The sequence below is a fragment of the Tursiops truncatus genome, chromosome 7, assembly GCF_011762595.2.
Source record: "Tursiops truncatus isolate mTurTru1 chromosome 7, mTurTru1.mat.Y, whole genome shotgun sequence".
In the NCBI taxonomy this organism is placed as follows: Eukaryota; Metazoa; Chordata; class Mammalia; order Artiodactyla; family Delphinidae; genus Tursiops; species Tursiops truncatus.
The window spans coordinates 554,697-560,303 of NC_047040.1; the positions used below are offsets into that span (position 1 = coordinate 554,697).

The 5,607-nt window shown below is 59.2% G+C and overlaps 1 pseudogene; it reads right to left on the reverse strand.

Annotated features, from left to right (window-relative positions):
• Nucleotides 1–230: 230 nt before the first annotated feature.
• LOC117312908 (NADH dehydrogenase [ubiquinone] 1 alpha subcomplex subunit 5 pseudogene) lies at nucleotides 231–1,595 on the reverse strand (annotated as a pseudogene).
• Between the last annotated feature and the right edge of the window lie 4,012 nt (nucleotides 1,596–5,607).

The following is a 5,607-nucleotide window of genomic DNA, read 5'->3' on the forward strand; positions in this document are numbered from 1 at the left end:
TGGGCTTCTCAGTGAGGTGGCTTCTCTTGTTGCAGAGCACAGGCTTCAGTAGTTGTGGCTCGAGGGCTCAGTAGTTGTGGCTCGAGGGCTCTAGAGCGCAGGCTCAGTAGTTGTGGTGCACGGGCTTAGTTGCTCCGCGGCACGTGGGATCTTCCCGGAGCAGGGCTCGAACCCGTGTCCCTTGCATTGGCAGGCGGATTCTTAACCACTGTGCCACCAGGGAAGTCCCACAACCCAATTTTTAAATGGGCAAAGATTTTGAATAGACATTTCTCTAAAGAAGATATACAGATTGGCAATAAGCCTATGAAAACATGCTCAGTATCACCAGTCATTAGGGGAATACAAATCAAACCCACAGTGAGATGCCACCCAACAGCCACTCGGACAACTATAATACCAAGACAGACAATAAGAGGTGTTGGATAGAATGTGGAGACATTGGAACCTCATTCATTGCTGGTGGTTTGTAAAATGGGGGTCACGTTGGAAAACAGTTTGACGGTTCCTCAAAATGTTAAACATCGAGTTACCATATGACCTGGAAATTCCACTCAGTGGTATACGCCCCCGCACCCCCAATGAACACTTACATTAACACAAAATCTTGTACGTGATCTCATTGCTGCATTAATCACAATAACCCCCAACATGGAAACAACACAAATGTTTGTCATCACTTCTTTTGGGTATAAACTTAGAAGTGGGATTGCCGGATCATACGGTAATTCTTTTTTTTTTTTTCTGTTTTAAAAAATATTTTTGAAATAATTTGAATGAATGCTCTACAAATCAAAAACCGATTCACAAGTCCCTATTACATAATCAGCAATTTCATCAAGTCTCCTATATATGGTCTGTATCAGTTTTCTTGATTATAAGATGTCAATAATATGGAAATATTTTTAATATAACAGAATATTTAATTACATCAGTTTCCCGTAAACACACAAGTCATTTAATGATGTTCATATTGGCCACTTCCATTGGTTGGCAAGAGGCTCTTCCACTAAAGGCTCCCATGGTTTCCACTGCACCGTTTTTCTTGCCAGGCTTAGTTCATTTTCAGCCTGAAGAATCACCTCTTCTATTTGGCCTCCCTGAAGTTGCTCTTCTAATTTTGTAACATCTGGCTCCGCTTTAACCATACTCAGCTTCTCAGTTGTAACCTGTTCTCTATACTTCCGGTATGCTGCATTTTTAGGGATTTGTCCAAGAATCTTTGTATACAATGTTTTTAGCCTCTCGTGTGGACTCTCACATGCAGCCAGTCCCACAAGGCCAGTGGTCTTCTGCAGCAAGCCCGCCACGACGGCCATACGGTAATCCTGTGTTTAATTTTTTGAGGAACCGCTATACCGTTCTCCACCGCAGCCACGCCGTTTCACCTTCCCGGCGGCAGTGCACGAGGGTTCCAGTTTCTCCACGTCCTCCCCGGCACTTGTTTTCTGTTTCTTTGTTGTCGTTCAACCATTCTAACGGGTGCGAGGTCAGGGCATCTCCTTTTAGCACGGGTCTTTCCGGTGCTGCGTGGAGAGCAGGGCTGGCAGGTGGGCACTGGTGCAGAACTCTGGGGAGATTACGGTGGCTCGGGGCAGACAGGACCCGTGGGGTGGGGAGTGAGGAGAAGTGGATCCGATCCACTTTGAAGGTAGAGAAAGTGTGGGGCGCAAGAGAGCAGAGTCTGAGGTGACTTGGAGTTGGTCCTGAGGCCAGAGCAGGAGGGAGACGGCCGCCCGCTCTGCCCCCGAGCCCCCTCCAGCTCCCCTCATCCGTAGGGACCCCCTTCCTGCTGTGTGCTGTTCACCCCACCCTCCAGCACAGAGGCTGGTACCACAGCTGGCTCCGGAGATGGTGCTGGGCGAGGGAGGGGAGGCCTGGTTCCTGAGGACGGCGGCCTGGGCCCCGTCCTCCCGCTGCCACCCCTGGGTGCCCCATCTGTGTCCCCAGCCCCGGTACCAACACAGGCACGGCTGGCAGATGCTGGGAGGGGCTCACCGGCCCAGGGCTTGGCGGGGCTCCCCACCCTGCCGGTGGCTGCCTGGCGTCCAGCTGGACGGAAGGAAGTGGGAGGAATGGCAGCTTCTGGCCACGTGGCCAGAGGGGCTCACAGCACACGTGCATCCGGGGGTGAGGCCAGCCCCGGGCCTCTCCGGGGGCTTCCACGGGCCACGGAGCACCTGGGCTGTGGGCAGCACGGGGAGGACCCGGGGCGCCCACCGTGCTGGCCTCCAGAGGCTGGAGAAGAGCTGGATGGCCCCTAAGTGCCCTTCGGATAGGCCGGAGGTGGCCACGGCGCCCAGAGGGTGGAATGCTTCTGCGTTTCTAGATGTTCCGGGTGAGTGTTTCCCCCGAGGCTATGTTTTGGGGCAGCAGGAAGGGAGGCACCTGTGTCCACTCTCAGGCTGCAGCAGCTGGAGGCTCGAGGCCCCGGAGGACCAGGGAAGAGGAACCTCCCTGGCGGGGACTCCCGGGTCTGGGACCCGGAATCTTCCCCAACAGCCTCACTTGGGGTGTCTGTGGCCCCCCAGGGACAGGGGTGGGAACCCTAGAGATGGCCAAAGGAGGCCCACAACAGGCTGCCCGGAGGGAGTCTCCTGCAGGCCCCAGGAGGTGTGTTCTTCTCCAGGTTTGACCCAGGGGACAAAGCTTGAACATGAGTGAGCCTGAGGCCAGGCTGAGGCCCTCAGGGTCCTCGGGGCCTCCCAGAGTGGCTGACCTGGGCTCCGGGGGTCGGCTGGAACCTAAGGCAAGGTGGGGCCGGTGTTCCCACCCCAGCAACTTTATCAAAAGCATCTGCACTCCCCTGGGCCCAGGGTGACCTAACCTGAACCCCGTCACTAATTTTGATCCTAACTAACCCTAACCTTAACCGAAAACCTACCCTGTCAATAACGTCACCCGTGCAGAGCTCCGAGCCTCGCCCTCACCTAACCCATCGGAAGCTTACCCACGCTCTGACCCTGACCCTGATTCTAAAGCCCATCTCCGCCCTCTGGGGGTTGGGCCTTCTCTCCCCGTCACTTCTGTGTTCTGATAAACTGGCGGATGCAGAATGAAGCAGACACAGCCCAACAAGCACCCACGGTCTCTACCCAGACCCACCACTGGCCACGTCTGCTGCGCTCACGGCTCTGTTTTTAGGCAACCGCGTCACCCTGGTGCGTTGCTCTGTGTCCCATTCCTTCCCCCTTCGCCGGGGGCCCCACCCGGCCCCGCCCAGCCTGTTCTGAGGGGTGTCTGCTCATCCCTCAGGGTTAAGGGCACCTCCCTCTTCCCTTCGCTGGGGCAGGTGAGGGTTTGGGTGTCGCTGGGGGACGCAGGAGGGAAGACACAGTTGGCATGCATCCGCCCCACCAAGGGCCTGGGGCCATTGTCTCCCGGGTCCCCGCGTCCACCTCCTAACCCTAGAGCAGACCGAGCCTGGACCCGGGGAGGGGAGGAGGGGAGGGGTTACCTCCGAGGCGTTGGCTGTGCTCCCGTGAGAGTCCCCCTTCTCTGCCCCGGCGGCCACGTCGATCAGGACGGCACTGTCCTCTTCCCGGGCCCGTCTGTGCTGCATCCCGCTCTTGCATCCCGCCAGGGCCAGGGCCGGGGTGGGGACGGGTGGGGTAGGAGGGGCACGTGGGGCCCGGTCCCTGTCTCACCGCACAGTCCGCACTTCAGAGGGGAGGACGGGGCTTGGAGCAGGGCTGGGTCCGGCCCGGGAGCAGAGGAAGCCGCCCTAGATTGGGCCCCTGCTCCAGACCAGGGAGACGGGGAGCACAGGGAGGCTGGCCCCGCAGCTGTCTGTCTGCCCACCTGCCCAGGGAGTGCCCGCCTCCCCCTCCGCGTGGCAGGGCCTGGGAAGGCCCGAGGGTGGGCTTGGAGTGCAGACCCCCCCGCCTCGCCTGCAGGGGGAACAGACCACCCTTTAATAGAGACAGGGCCGCGGCTCCTCCTCGGGGATCCTGGGCCAGCGGGGAGGACCCTCTGGCCATGTTGACCCTGCGTCCTTCCTGCCGGCCTCTGGATCCCTCTGCGGGGAGGACGGACACCACTGTTGCGGCTGCCGGGTCGGCAGAGCGGGGCAGAGAGCGCGGGGAGGTCTGCGGCCAGGAGGGCTGCTGGTGGCTGGGACGGTGCGGGGGCAGGGAGAGCTACAGGAGCTGGGGCAACTGTCATTCAGTCCAGAGAGCCCGAGGCCTGGAGGAGCAGATGGGAGCCCGCACCAGGCCCCAGATGCCCCGCCGTGGCGAGCGCGAGGGCTGGGGCGGGGTGTTTGTCCGCGCTCTGCGCCGGGAGCACAGGGACCGACCGAGGCCGCCCCACCTGCGAAGGCCCGGCCCGAAGTGAGCTGCTCTGCAGCGCGTCCAGCGGGCAGGTGGGCAACCGCGGTTCCCCAGGGCTGGGGTCCCCCCACCGAAGCCACACGGAGCACCTGGCCCTTCTCACCCCCGAGGGCCTGGAGGAGATGCCGCGCCAGGCCCAGGGGCCTGCGGAGCCCTGGCGGGCCAGGTGTTTGCCCAGCCTCCCTGGGTCCATCTACCCGCTTCCTCTGGCGACCCATTCACGGCAGAACGGGCTCCCGCCTGGCACAGCGGCTTCCGGAAGAGGCCTCCGAGCTCATGGCCAACCTCCCAGCACCAGCCTGGTCTGGCAGCCAAGTCTGGGTCAGCCCTGAGGGCAGAGAGCTGGGAGGGACCCTGTCCTCACGGCCCTGCCCCCATGGCCGTTCCCCTCCTGCCCTTGGCTGCCTGTGGAATTCCCTGAGTCTGACCCTTATCCTGGCTGGAGCCCCTGACCTCGGCACCCATGCAGTCGAGGAGGAGGAATCCTGGCAGAGGGCAGCCTCAGGCTGAGCCTGCGGGGCTTGCGGCAGGAGGGCTTGGCCAAGCTCCCCAGCCTAGGCCGCTGGACACTGTCCTCTGGCTGCCGCTGCGAAGGACGGTCCCGGCAGAGACCGACCCGCAGGGTCCCAGGCCCTCCGCTGTCGGTGGCCCCAGCACTGTCTGCTCAGGAAGAGCAGAGTCAGCGGGTTCTGGAGGCGTGTGCGCAGCTCAGCTGGAACCTCAGAGGGACACAGGCGTGTGCAAAGGCACACACGCCTGCGTAGAATCTTTTACTTTTCACTTTATACAATGTATTATGGTTTGAAATTTTTTCAAGTTGCATTACTTTAGCAGTTAAAAAAAAAAATTAGGGCTTCCCTGGTGGCGCAGTGGTTAAGAATCCTCCTGCCAATGCAGGGGACACAGGTTCGAGCCCTGGTCTGGGAAGATCCCACATGCCGCGGAGCAACTAAGTCCGTGCGCCACACCTACTGAGCCTGTGCTCTGGAGCCTGCGAGCCACAACTACTGAGCCCACGTGCCACAACTACTGAGCCGGCACGACTAGAGCCCGTGCTCCACAACAAGAGAAGCCACTGCAATAAGAAGCCCGCGCACCGCAACAAAGAGTAGCCCCTGCTCGCCGCAACTAGAGAAAGCCCGCGCGCAGCAACGAAGACCCAACACAGTCAAAAGTAAATAAATTTATTAAAATAAATAAACTTCTAAAAAATAGTCTATTAATAAAAAATATATTATTAAAAAAAATTTCAGCAATCAAGCAAGCTACAATTAGC